General features: G+C 44.5%; 1 non-coding gene and 1 pseudogene across 1 annotated transcript; both read right to left on the bottom strand.

Moving 5' to 3' along the window:
* Window positions 1–1,101: 1,101 nt before the first annotated feature.
* LOC128654971 (U2 spliceosomal RNA) lies at window positions 1,102–1,286 on the bottom strand. The gene has a single exon (XR_008401594.1). It is a non-coding gene; the product is annotated as a U2 spliceosomal RNA (small nuclear RNA).
* A 5,261-nt stretch (window positions 1,287–6,547) lies between these two features.
* LOC128655048 (uncharacterized) lies at window positions 6,548–6,717 on the bottom strand (annotated as a pseudogene).
* Between the last annotated feature and the right edge of the window lie 6,829 nt (window positions 6,718–13,546).

Below are 13,546 nucleotides of genomic sequence, written 5' to 3'. Positions count from 1 at the left end.
GGGAAGGGGAACAAGGCCGAGGAGAAGGGTCCTTATGCAAATAAAAACACCTACCGATCACCTCTCGTTTGCTTGAAGGAATGCCCAAAGCCTAATAGCAGCAAGGACCCAACTCCGAAGGGAAGGGACACAAGGCAAAGCAGTAGGGTATTCAATTCACCTAAAGGCAAGATCAGAAAAAGAAAAAAATACCTTTGATCTTTGCCAAAAGGCCGAGAAGCGATAACCGCAACGCTCTTGCCTGGGACGCCACACGCTCAATGCACTCCCTCTGCCTCGGGGAGACAGGGCACACCACTGCTGACAAATTACACAATTAGAAATTACAAAGTAGCAGCGGCGACGATGACCACCCCTGGCTGGCTGCTAGGCTAGGCCCAAAAAAAACTACTTACTAGCCTCAGGCAGCTTACTACTGGCCAGGGAAGACCCCCTGCTTGCTGCTGCTTCTGCAGCTCCTTCCTGCTGCCTGACTGGACAGCTAGCTGCTCTCCAATTTGCATGGCTCCTCTCCCCAAAAATGGCCCCCTCTCCTTCCCCCCACCACCCGCCGCTGCAGTCCGGAGACAGAAAGACGTGAAAGCACCTGGATGATGCTGATTGCACCTAGCTGCTACTGGATCTTATGGGTCTAGCTGCCTACCTAGCAAGCAGGCTCAGTTCATTTTTAAAGTTACCTGTCCAGGCACCAGGTGGAGAAAGAAGCACACGGACAACATTGAGACAAGCTACTGCTGCTGCAGCAGCTCAAATGACTTTTATTGTCTGCCAAGGATAGATAGATAGAAAGTCACAAGAAAGAAAGAATGTCACAAAATGATTAAATACATGAATAAATCAATGAATTTACACATCAATACATACATTTGGGAAGAAATGATAATCAAATGAGGAATGAAAGAAAAAGGATAGCAAAAACATCGCCTCTCCTACAACTACCGTATTCAAGAATTTTTTTGCCCAGCACACAAGGGGTTAACAAGAGTCCAAAAGAAAGCTGCGTGCGCACACAGACAAAATACTAGGCAAAAAAAGAATGCAGGCAGCTTGTTGCTGAGGCTTTCTTCCCAAGCTCTGCAGCTAATGCTTGTCATTGTTCTGTTTGGGTGCACCGGTCCTGGAGGTACTGCAATACCAGGTCAATGCGTGGAGTGGACAGAGCAAGCTCTTCTTCCATCTCCCTGTTTCAAAAATCCATTTAATATATGGCACCCAGATAGGGGACATATCAGATATTAAACTGATAAGAACAGAATTTATTTTTGTATTTTTATTCAAAAAGATAATATACAAATAAAAACATAATTGTAGGAAATACAAAATTCAAAATGTAATACATAATGCATAACAAGAATACAATCCCATAATGCAATAGGCAGATATTAAACTGAACAGATTTTTTTTTAATCTTTTTTTTCCCTCAGATACTCAAATCAGCCACTCATATTTAGTCTCATGAGGTCACAGACACCACAAAATGACTCAGAACATCATCACTGGAAAAGGGAAATCACACAATGTTATTCCAAATACCCCACTGGCAAATCTTCCTAGCTCTAACTTTACCCACCCATCACCTTACAATCCCTTAAAAAATATATATACATAATACTCAGTGCTAACTTAACACAACTAATAACTGACATATCTTCCCTTTTAAATAACAAAGTATTTCTAGCAGCCCAAATCGCCTCTTTAACACAATTAATCACCAGCCACACAACAATACGCTTATCATCCAAGACAAAATTCGTCCTACCATACAATACAGTCTCATGATCAATCTCTCTCAAACCACCAATCCACTTTAATAACACCCCAAATTTTAACCACACACCTCTTGCAAACTTACAGTTCCAAAAAACATGCAATATTGATTCATCACTCACACACTCATCTCTTGGACATTTAGCATTTGCAACCAATTTTCTTGTATACTGAAAAGCATGCGTAGGCAGACAGCCATGCACTATCAACCAAGCTAAATCCTTATGTCTATTTGACAGACACTTATTAGAAACACATTTCCAAATATCCATAGATACAGCAGAATTAAAAGAAGAAACCAAACACACTTTCATGCTTTCCTTCAATTTAACCTTAATTTTCCTTTGATCCCTAACAACATCCAATGACTCATTCTGAATTTGAAGCACACGCACAGCCTTCTCCAATGCAACATACTGCCATGGAAGTACCATACACCATGGCACTGTATTATCCCACCCAATCCACTTATACCGTCTAAAAGACCAACCAGCCGCATACCTCACAAACTTACCACACAAACCACCTTTCAAAACCTCACTCACATAAAAAGCCACATACTTAGAAAAAATATAATTATACAAATTAGGAAAACTTTTACCACCCAAATTATGATCCAAATATAATTTGTCTCTACGCAAACTCTCCATCTTACAACCCCAAAAGAACAAAAATAAACAACAAATAACTTTCCTTAAATAAAGATCAGATGGAAGAAAAACCACAAACAAAATTATAGGCAACAAAACCTGCTTAATAATAAGCACTCTACCCACCTTGGTCAAAGACCTCAAATTCCACAATAAAATCTTCCTCTGAAGTTTTTCTAACAAAATTTCATAATTAACCTCCCCCATCAAATCCTGAGAAAAATAAATCCCCAAAATTTTAAGTTTATCCAACACCACTTTAACACCTACATCCTCAATACCAACACACACACCATACACTCTGACTTATCTAAATTCCACTTAAAACCAGAACATTCACCAAACCATTCAACAGTCTTAACAACCCTCTTCAAAGAATACACATTTTTACCCAAAATCGTAAGATCATCCATATAACCTAACACCTAAATCTCAACACACCTACCACCTGGAACTGAACACCCACGAATAACCTTATCTCCTCTAGCTCACAAAAAAGAAAATAAACAACAAGGGTGACAAACAACACCCCTGCTTCACACCACTCTTTAAACAAACCCATCAGACAAAAACCCATTAACAAGAAACTCACTCACACTTCCCATTGTACAAAGTCATCACCTGTCTAACAATAAACTCTGGAAAACCCATCTTTCTCAAAACACACAACATCCATTCTTGAGTCACCCTATTAAACGCTTTTTCAAAATCCAAACTCACCACAACCAGACTTTGATTTCTTTCCCTTTCTTACCAAATGGCATCCCTTAATACACTCAAATTAGCATGCAAACTCCTACCTGGCACTCCATATACTTGATTCTCATGCTCAACATTACCAATTACACTTATCATACGAACCGCAACAATTTTAGCAAAAACCTTATAATCAACATTCAATAAGGTAATTGGTCGCCAATTTTTTAAAAACTCTCACCTTTCTTCTTATAAATCAAAGACACCACCCCTCTTCTCCAAGAAAATGGCAAAACCTCCACACACAAACATTCTCTAAAAATCAAAAACAAATCATCTTTCAAAATATCCCAAAATTTAAGATAAAACTCAACCGGAAACCCATCACACCAAGGCATTTTTCCATAATCAAAACTCTTCACAACATCCCAAATCTCACTTATACTCAATTCCTTACACAATTCATTTTTATCAGCACTCAACTGATCACACACACAAAACTCAAAAAGAAATCTTTCAAAGAATCATCCATCACTCTATTAGAAAACAACTCAGAATAGAACTCGTATACCTTACTCAACATTCCAGTACCAAGAGCACTTCTCGTCCTCTTCCAGATCACGGACTCTGGAATGAAAAATAATTTCTTTACCTTTTGCCTCTAAAGCCAATTTAATATCTTTTTTTATTTTCAAAACCTCATCTTCATCAACTTCAATCCCTGCACTTTTCATCCTGTACAGGGACTGAAGTTTAAAATTCAAATCATCAAAAAAAAAACATTTATTTTCCAAAGCCGTCTTTTTACCAATTAAAGCAAAAAAACTTTTGATTTTCCCTTTAACTCATTCCCACCACAGAAGAACATTCTCACCTTTACATTTCTGCCAACTCTTATACAAACACACAAAATAATTTTTAACTTTCTCATCATCCATCAAACTAACATTCAATTTCCACAACCCACTTTTCACCCGCCTTTCACTTTGGCACTCACATTCACACAACAACTTATGGTCTGAAAACCCATTCACCACCAAAGACATACTCCTCACAGCAACCGACTTATGAACAAAAACAAAATTAATACGCGAGGAAACACGATTATTCCTCCAAGTATAACCATCTGGTACCAAACCACCACTTAAAATCCAAGCATCCTTCAAATCAAAATCCACAGTTAAAACTTTAAGAGAATTTGAAGTTTTATCAATCCTACCCCCCACACATCCCCCTAACCTCTTTTCACCCGGCCATAAACAATTAAAGTAACCAACTAAAATAACAGAAACAGACCCATACATAAAATATGGTAACATCTGAAACAAATCTTCCCTCTCATTAGTATCAACAAAACTATGTACAATAATACATTTAAAGAAAACTCCTGAAACACAAATAGAAACAGATAAAGCCCTCCCAGGCAAGATTTCAGTTACGGTATTAACAACTACATTCCTACCACACAAAATAACCACCCCTGAACACCTATTATCATTTCCCCCTGACCACACAGAGGACCCAACATTCTTTCAAGCAAACTACATCACAATTTAACAAACTCAAAAATAGAAATAAAACAGCCCTTTTAGATGGGCTCTTTAAAGATCTCACATTTAGTGAGATAATTTTAAAGGTCTAATTCACAAGGATGCTAAAGTTCCATTTTGCTCAGCAGAACTCGAAACATACTCCAAACGATCAGCAGCTCACATCTCTGTAATGCCAGTCAACTGAGCCACATTATCTTCATCCAAAAAACTCGAAAAATCTGAAAAAAGCCAGATGCCTGCTTGGTGGGATCATATAAAGGACTCTCTCGGGTCTTATCTGGGAGTCCGCAAAAATTGACAATCCAGGCGTCCGCTCTAAATCAGCATCCTGTCGGAAAAACTGAAAGTCTACTGGAGGTGGAGGAGAGAAAACAAGATCCTCTTCAAATGCCACAACCTCATTACCATCAGATGAAGTCTCTAGTTTAGACTTCTTCATAGCCCGCTCTCCTTCAGAAGAAGAAGCTTTACTTTTAAGTACTCTAGCTTCAACCCTCATATCCTCAGACAAAGCATCAGAAGTAACTACAGGAGGGTTATCCATCTCCTTCCTTGTGTCAACATCACAGGCTTCAACAGAAGCCTCTGTAGACTTAACCTTAACCATTATGGCTTTAGAATCAGCCATCACACTACTTGGCCAAGCAACCGTTTCATCAGCCTCCTCAGACCTCTGAGAACCAGTCCACTCACCGGGATCCCAAGTACCATCTTCCCTCTTAACCCAGCCAGATTTCTTCAAAGCAACTTCAGTAGGCTCAGCCATCAAAGCCTCAAATTCAGGAGACACTACAGCAGGATCCTTAGCAGCAGCCGAATCCACAGCAACAGCCCAATCCTGGAGGACGCTTCGCCCTTTTAGGACAATTCTCCCACAAATGTCCAATTTCACCACACAGATCACAAGACTTCTTTTTCACACATTTATCCTGGGAGTGTCCCTCCTCCCCACAGTTCTTACATGGGTTATCCTTGGGACATTCTTCTCTCCAAACCCCTGACAATTGCGACAAAAGGTTGGCTGACCAGGATAGTACATATATCCTCTATTCCTGCCAATAGGAAAATTAGAAGGAGGGTGATCCAGACCACCAAAACTATCCAGAATTTTTTTTAAATCACCATAAATCTCCTTTTGCCATTCCATATACCAAATTCATTCACCACCTTGTGGGTAAAATGAACTTGAGAACAATACCTCATCAAGAATGTAATGATGTCCTCTGTATCCACAAAAGGATTATACATCATTACAGTGACCGGCCTCTCAATATTCTCTGAGGTAGATGTAAATGTAACACCTTTTAACAAAGGGTCATCCTTATGTTGCCTGTACACAGCATAAAGCTGCTGACATAGATTTTCTTCTGCTACGGTAAGATCGTAACTAGATCTTTGAGGATTGTCCTGGAGAAAGAAGACAGAACGCCTCTCATTTTTTGAAGCACACGGACAACATTGACACAAACTGCTTCTGCAGCAGCTTAAAATACTTTTATTGTCTGCCAAGAAGGATAGATAGATGAAAGAAAAAAAGAATGTCACAAAATTAATAAATACATGAATAAATAAATGAATTAACACATCAATAAATACATTTGGGAAATAATCATAATCAAATGAAGATTGAAAAAAAAAATGAGAGCAAAGATGTTGCCTTTCCAAGAACAGCCTTTTTCTAAACCTTTTGGTCAGCACACAAGGTGTTAACAAGAGTCCAAAAGAAAGCTGCACGCACAGGCAAAATACAAGCAAGAAAAGAATGCAGGGCAAAAAAAGAATGCAGGCAGCTTGTTGCTGAGGCTTTCCAAAGCTCTGCAGAGAATGCTTCTTGTTGTTGCGGTCTTCATTCTGATTCTATTTTTGCCACAAAGCAAAAGAGAGGGGTGCACCGGTCCTGGAGGTACTTCAATACCAGGTCAATGCGTGGAGTGGACAGAGCAAGCTCTTCTTCAATCTCCCTGTTCCAAAAATCAATTTAATATATGGTCCCCAGATAGGGGACATATCCAATATTAAACTGATAAGAACAGATTGTTTTGAAAAATTCTTTATTATACATAAATTACAGTCATGACAGCGTTCATACGACAATGTACTGTGATGCAGCACAGTTAAATGACAGCGGCACAGTACAGAGTCTATACATACATTTGATTTCATTGTTACCAATCTTTCAACTTTTTTCATACAATCACTATTCACAATAAATCATTATGTTTGCATGTTAGAAAAATGTCTGTGGTGGGGGGGCGGTGATGGGGCTGAGATGGGTGGGCCGGGCAGTGGTCAGTAGGGATAAGACAAGGGCTGTGATGGGGTTAGGGCTTAAGTATGACAAGGTAGGAGGGTGTTTAGTCCTCCTCCTCAGGGCCATCAATGATGGAATAGTCTCTGAGCAGGCTGTGAATAAGCCTGCAGCAGTCCTTAGTTGTTTTCCTCACATTCTTCAGGATCAGACGATTTCTGGCAAACCATAGAGAGTCTTTGACACAGCATATTAAGCGCCATGCATTGTATACAGCGTCCATGGTGTGCCTGTGAACAGTCCATATAGAACCGAGTGCATAGACAAATGCCGCCTCGGTACAGAGTCTCTTAACTCATCCAACAAGGCCTGGGCAAAAGGGCATTCCCAGAATACATGCAGGGCTGTTTCTTCTGCGCCACAACCGCGGGGGCAATGGCTGTATCTGCACAGTCCTCTCCAAGGATCTGAGTAGCCCCCCTGAATTGCCATCCAGGCAGTGTCCCTGTACCTGTTAATGAGTCCCTTTGAAGCTACATTCCTCCAGACAGTCCCGGCTGTTTGAGAGGGCAGTCCTGGAATGTTCCCGAGTAGTTCCTTACTCCTTATACCTTTGTAAATCACCTTGGGGGTCAATAGATCAGGCTTGACTCCCTCCAGATGGTGCTCCCTTACGAACTTGCACATGTCAAGGTAGAACCAGGAAGTGTTCCAGTTGTAGGGGTAGGAGCTGTCCCATTTGAGACCCCTCCAAAGGGGTAAAAGGAAGAAACGAGACATGGAGTTTCCTGTGGCTCCCAGGGCATTGTCTCTCAAGGTTCTGTGCACAGCATTGCACACGAAGAAAGCCCACGGCATGATAGGGATGTCAGGCACTCCTTTGCCTCCCTTGTGGGGCTCCTTGTACAATACTGTGCGCTTTACTCTGTCCATCTTTGAGCCCCAGATGAAGTGGAAGACAGTCCTGGTGATGGCCCTGCTCACGGTTGCGAGAGGGGGCCAGGCTTGGGCTACATACTGCAGGACTAGAAGAATCTCGTTCTGCATCACCAGTATTTTCCCTTCAATGGAAAGTTCTCTGAGGCTCCATAGTCCAAACTTTTGATTCACATGGGTAAGTCTCTCCTCCCAGCACTTCAGGGCCACGCACTCTCCTCCAAACCAAACTCCCAGGATTTTGATGAGGTTCGGTCAGGTGAGGAAGGGTAATGGTTCAGAAGCCAGATGCCATTCTCCAAAGAGCATAGTCTCTGATTTCCCGCAGTTGACCTTTGCGCCTGAAGCTCTACCGAAGTCCTCACATGTCGGGACGAGTCTCCTCACTGACTGATGATCAGCGCAGAAGATGGTGATGTCGTCCATGAAGATCGAGCACTTAACCTCATGTCTTCCTGGTCTTGGTACATTGATCCTTCTGATCTCTGGGTTCCATCTGATGCACTCGGCGAAGAGCTCTATACAACAGACAAAAAGGAGAGGTGAGAGAGGGCAGCCTTGTCTGACCCGAGATGGCACTGGGAAGGGGTCCATTTTCCAGCCGTTCACCTGTACCATACTAAAAATATCATTATACATCAGGCTGACATAAGTACAAACATATCTCCCAACCCAAACCTATGCAGTACCCTCCCCATAAAGCAGTGAGAGACACGATCAAAGGCCTTCTCCTGATCTAGGTAGACCAGGGCCGCATGGATACGGCGGTCCTTGATGTAATGGACAGTGTCTCTGATGAGGGCAAGGCTATCTGCTATCCTGCGGCCAGGGATACCGCAGGTCTGATCTGGGTGGATGAACTGCCATATAACCTTCTTCAACCTGTTTGCCATCACCTTAGCTAGGATCTTGTAGTCCACATTAAGGAGAGAGATGGGCCTCCCGTTTTTAAGGTTGCATCTCTCCCCCTTCTGCTTATACAGGAGCATTAGCATACTCTCCCTCATAGAGGTTGGCATCCTGCCCCCCACCACCATCTCCTCATATAGCGCTAGCAAGTCCGGGCCAATGAGATCTTACAGCTTTACATAAAATTCAGATTGGGAGACCATCACTGCCCGAGTCTTACCCGGCTTAAATGATTTAGCGGCAGAGAGCAGTTCCTCGCCTGTTAGAGGGGCCTCCATGGAGGCGGTACCTGTGGGATCAATGGTGTTAGTGATACCTGACAGGAACCTATCTGCTGCAGCTTCCTCTGTTTCCTTGGGGGAGTAGAGATCCCTGTAGAAGTCTGTGACCACTTTCAGTACCCCTTGCTTCCCATGCCTCAGTACACTGTCTGGGACTCACAGCTCAGTCAGGGGCGTTTGTGCAGCATGGAGTTTCATGAAAAAAGAGATACATTTCTCACCCTTCTCCAGGTTCACTACCTTGGTACGGAAGATGATTCTCCTGGATTCTTCCTCAAAGTGCCCTTTCAGACGCCTCTTGGTATATTCCAGTTCCTCGCTCACGTCCCATCTGCAGAAAGAACCTGCAAATCTTAAGTTTAATGTAACCGCAGCACAGAGCTAAAGTGGGGAAGGCACACATCTCATCTCTCCATGCAATGTAAGCACCCCTCAATTCCTCTATTATCTCCTCCCTTTCCAGCAGGGAACAGTTCAACTTCCAGGAGCCCGGGCCAGATGGAAAACCATTGCCCAGTTCCCCTGTAACCTTATGGCCCTGTGGTCAGAGAAGAAGCAGGGAACCATGGAGTACTGCACATGTCTGACTGCCCTGGAAGTGAACAGGAAGTCGATCCTGGAGCGCACTGAGCCATCAGGGTGGCTCCAAGTGTAATTCACAGAGCCAGCCCCCATGATACCCAAAGCGTCCCTAAGGGATGCCTCACTGATCATCTCCCTCAGCAGTTTAGATGTAAGGTTGAGCTTGGCTGCTGGGACAGAGCTACACCCACCCTCCTCAATCAGACAGTTGAAATCTCGCCCATCACCAATGTCCCGAGCTGTGGTCTGAGGTGCTGGAAAAGTTCCAGTCACTCATTTTTATCAGGGGAGGCATAAACATTGATGAACCTAACCGGCTCCCCTGCCCACAAACCATCTACTACCAAGAAGTGGCCGCAGACAAGTTTGTGGACTGTCTCAACTGTGAAATGTTCACCCCTGACCAAAATGGCTATGCCAGCATTCCTGCAATCGCTACCCCAAGACCAGTAGGAGGGGCCGTGAGAGCACTGTCCAGACAAATGCCTGTAGGACTGAGAAATAGGTAAAGCACATTCCTGCAACATGTAAATATCACATTTCTGAGACATTAGAAAGGTAAAAATGCACTGGCGTCTATACACATCCCTTATACTCCTCACATTAATGGAAAACACAGTAAAGGTAGCCATCATGAAAGAGATAAAAAAAACCGTTGATACAGACCGTCACTTTAGTTACACATCTCCATTTCTGGCTGGGTTTCATCTCCTCCTGTGTCAGCCACATCCGGAGGCACCTCCTGGCTGGGCTGTATCCACTGGTTTTCTGGTTTCTCCAAGATCTCCTCAACGGTCTCTGACATGCTGTGGTTGGCTGATTCATCTGTGGGTGTCAGGGAGTCCATGATTTGCTCGATATCTTTCTGTAATCCATAGTCATTTGTACTGTCTGGAGGGGCAATGTTATCTCGGGGGGTCTTCTTGCTGGATCCAGCCTTGGGGCTTTCCTCCTCCAGCTTCCTTTTCTGTGGCTTCAGCTACTCTGATAGTGGGAGACCTAGAGGGGGAAAGGGGTCTGCTGCTGCTGGGGACTAGGTTAGAGCAGCTGCAGAGGGAGGGGGGAGGCAGGGTGTTTGCAGTGGCAGAGCTGGTTATAGGGATTGATGGAGGGGTGAGGCAGGGGGTAACGATAGCAGGCTGAGAGCTACTGGGAGGCAAGGGGGTAACGATAGCAGGCTGGGAGCTACTGGGAGGCAAGGGGGTAACGATAGCAGGCTGGAAGCTACTGTTAGGGAAGTAGAAGGTGTTGCAGGGGTGGGGCAGCAGTTAAAAGAGCCAGAGCAGGGGGGTGCTGTTTGGGAGGCCTCCTTTTGGCTGTGCCCCTTAAAATGCTTCTCTCCCTTGGCGGGGGCAGGGTTTCCTGTGTTCTTACCCACATCAGAGTTCTTTGCTCGCTTCTTTTCCTGTGCGACTGGAGCCCGTTCCGAACCATTCAGTCCCTTGCTTGCCTTGGCTGCATAGCTCCTGTCTCTCTTAGGGCAGTCCCTGAAGATGTGTGTTGCCTCTCCGCAGAGGTTGCATGTCTTCTTCCTGGGGCAGTCCTTTGTGTCGTGTTTGGGTACGACATCTTTACCAGAGCTGTAAGGGCTCCTCAGGACCACTGTGACTCTCCTTTCCTAATTCTGGATTGGGCAGTTCCAGAGAAACTGTGAGCATGGCTTCTCCTTTATTCTTGACTGGACCATGTTCCAGTACTGCTTGCAGGCCGCCATGGTAAAAACATCCCCTTTATAAGCCCAGACTGCACTGAGGTGACTTCGTTACTGGGGAAGCCATGGTTCTGTAAAAGCTTTTTGCATAAAAAAGCCTCATCTGCACTTGGTAGCCTGCACTCTACCTCTTTCAGCTGAGGTGCCACCATCTGCTTCATCCATGGATCTAATTGTGGTAGCTTACCCTGGCTGCTGCTTCCTGGGGCTGGGTGCCTTGGTTGATGCTGCTGGGGAGCGGAGCAGGGGAAATGCTGCTGGCTGTCGGGGCTGAGGGAGCTGTGGCTGTCTTCTTGGGGCACTTGGTCTGTTTCGCCTTCTTTTTTTGCATCACTGCTGTGAAGCCTTCGCTGTCCATCCCTTTGGATCCTTTCTGCACAGCTGGGCAACGCTGTATGGAAGGGCAGTGGTGGTATGTAGCCTCTGGAACTGTGATGAAGGTGTAGGCTACAGCTGCAGTTCTCCAGGCAGCCAACAGGGGTCGCTGTGCTGGAGTGCCGTTTCCTCCCAGGTGCAATTCCTGCTTTAGCCCACAGATGGTGCTGTTCCAGGTTAGCAGGTTTCCTCTCTGGTCGATCAGGTCCTGTTGAGGCTTGGAGGGGCTGCTAGGGTGCACTGTCTGTAGAAGCAGAGAGACTCCTGTCGCGGTCCTCCCTGTGATCAGTGCGGAGATCTAGTAGGGGAGTTTCGCTCGCTCACATCTGTACAGAGATCTTACCAAGGGGTTCCCCTAAGATCTGTGTGGAGATCTACTTAGTTGATTTTGCTCTGATCTGTGCGGAGATCTCGTCCTGTATTCAGTACACTAGTTACAATGTCCGCTCATCGTCACAGGTGTTAGGAGTGGTTAGCCCCAGCATAAATCCACCTGGTGTTGTAGAACCATCAACAAAGTCCCAAGAGACTGCCTGCACCTCATTATTGTTATGCAGAGGTTTTTAGGCCACTTCAAGCATTTCATCTGCCAGGTGTTGGTAGGAATAAACAGTTCGATCACCCTACGGTACCGACCTCCTTTCGTTTACTTTCGTTTACTGAAGCAGCAGCACATAAACCCGCAGGAAAGGGAAACAGGCCGAGTGTGGGGGTCCTTCAGATGCCTTAGGTTAGATTAGTGTGATAAATCTACACTTGATCTTAGCCAAAAGGCAGAAAAGCGATAACCGCAACACTTTTGTCTGGTACGCCGCATGCCCAAAGTTCCTCTGCCTCGGGGAGATGCACACCATTGCCGACAAAATCTCTTCGAGGAAAATTTCAAGCAGCAGCAACCCTTGGTTTGCTGCTAGGCTCGAAAAAGACAACTACTAGTAGCCTTAGCAAGCTTACTGGCCAGGGAAGACCCCCTGCTTGCTGCTGCGGCTGCTGCCTGACTGGAAAGCTAGCTGCTCTCCAATTTGCATGTCTCCTCCTTCCAAAAACGGCCCCCCCCTCCTTCCCCCCGCAAACACACACCCGCCGCTGCAATCCGGAGACAGAGAGATGTGAAAGCACCTGGCTGATGCTGATTGCACCTAGCTACTGGATCTTTTGACACTCTCTTGCGTCTCTACATCTGCTTATACACCTGAGGGAGGAGCAGTCTTTCTGGCACTGGGAAGTGGTGGTTCTAAGCGGTTAAGATTCTGCTTGTCCATCCATCTCCATCCAGGACTGGCATCGACTCTTTTGAGTAATTCTACAGTTATTATTACTCTATTACCCTATGTAAGAGGTGTGGTAAAAGCATTTGTGACGCTTTTTATGTATTTTAATAAATATTTGTTTTAAAAGATTTGCCTGAGAGTACTGTTTTCCCACCAGTATAAAGTGGGAGTGCACATTTCCCTGAGCTTGGTCATAAGCTCCAACAAATGTGAGTAATTACTCGTTAAACAAGCAGAACTGTTGCACTATAAGTGGTTACAGAGTCACACTATGTTGCATATTTTGTTTCCTTTTCCTTGAGAACACACAGAGGATTGCAGAAGAGTGGAGAGACCCTTCCTAGAAGAATTATATATCCTTACATACACTCAGACTTATCCACATTCACTTTACATCCAGAAGCACAACAAAACCACTTCACTGTTCTGACCGCTCTACACAGAGACACAACATCCGTACACAAAATAGTCACATCATCCATGTATGCAGCCAACTTCACTTGATTCCCACCTTCACCCGGAACATGCACACCACAAATAACTTTATCCTTGCGTAACACACACAAC

This window comes from Bombina bombina, chromosome 3, assembly GCF_027579735.1.
Source record: "Bombina bombina isolate aBomBom1 chromosome 3, aBomBom1.pri, whole genome shotgun sequence".
NCBI classification, from domain to species: domain Eukaryota; kingdom Metazoa; phylum Chordata; class Amphibia; order Anura; family Bombinatoridae; genus Bombina; species Bombina bombina.
The sequence above is the reverse complement of the archived record's forward strand: the minus strand, read 5'-3'. Positions and strand labels throughout refer to the sequence as shown.